This window comes from Chrysochloris asiatica, unplaced genomic scaffold (assembly GCF_000296735.1).
Source record: "Chrysochloris asiatica unplaced genomic scaffold, ChrAsi1.0 scaffold00314, whole genome shotgun sequence".
In the NCBI taxonomy this organism is placed as follows: domain Eukaryota; kingdom Metazoa; phylum Chordata; class Mammalia; order Afrosoricida; family Chrysochloridae; genus Chrysochloris; species Chrysochloris asiatica.
Window position 1 is genome coordinate 2,538,459 of NW_006408832.1, and position 882 is coordinate 2,539,340.

Genomic DNA, 882 nt, shown 5'->3' on the forward strand with positions numbered 1-882 from the left:
CCCCCCAGCAAGATGGATTGGCAAGGTGGCAGCATCAATGGGCTCTAGCATGGCAACAACTGTGAGGTTGGCCCAGGATCAGGCAGTGTTTCATTCTGTTGTGCATAGGGTCATTATGAGTTGGTATCTACTCAATGGCACCTAACGACAATAACAACCCAAGAGATTTAAAGCACATGTTATCTACTAATTGTACTGAAATCTGTCCATATAACTTACTGGTACATAATTCTTCAAGGCCCAGTGCCCATTAAATGAAAAAACTGGTTTTATACTGAAACTTGGAGTTAATTTAATTAATTAAATTTTTATTCCTCTCAAATCTGTTTTTCTAGAATGTTTGTTGGCAAGTATACTTATTATTAAAAAAAAAAAAACAACTCACACAATTGGAAGAATCCTCCTAAATTCCAAGTCTTCAATGAATCGTCAACATAAACTCATACCTTAAATTCACAGATGTGCATGTGTGACCTTTAAATTAATATTCTAATTGGTTCATAATGAGAACAGCACAGATGCAATTACTCTAGTAAAAAGCACAGATTGGCTCTTAGCTATCCCCAGACATAGCTTTCTGGGGGTGTGTGGGGGTGGGGGGAGAACATAGGCAATTTTAATGGATGCCAGATGATAGGCAGTTGAGAGCCTGGCAAAGCTGTCATTGCAGAGAACCCATGTGTGGTGATACCTGAGAACAGGTAGACTTCCTAATGTCATCATGCCAAATCTCCACACTACTATAAAATACAAACTAGATGGGTTTTTTTTCACCCTTTTAAAAAATTTTATTGGGAATTGAGTGAAGGTTACAGAGCAGATCATCACTTTTACATCCAACAAATCGTGGACTTTGCTTCATTACATATATTTACCTCTCTT

The 882-nt window shown here is 37.8% G+C and overlaps 1 protein-coding gene across 1 annotated transcript in view; it reads right to left on the minus strand.

The window, feature by feature from the left end:
- The window catches only part of LOC102840927 (contactin-associated protein-like 4-like), a 240,683-nt gene that overhangs the window by 185,830 nt on the left and 53,971 nt on the right, over positions 1-882 (minus strand). The gene's annotated exons all lie outside the window — the stretch shown is intronic.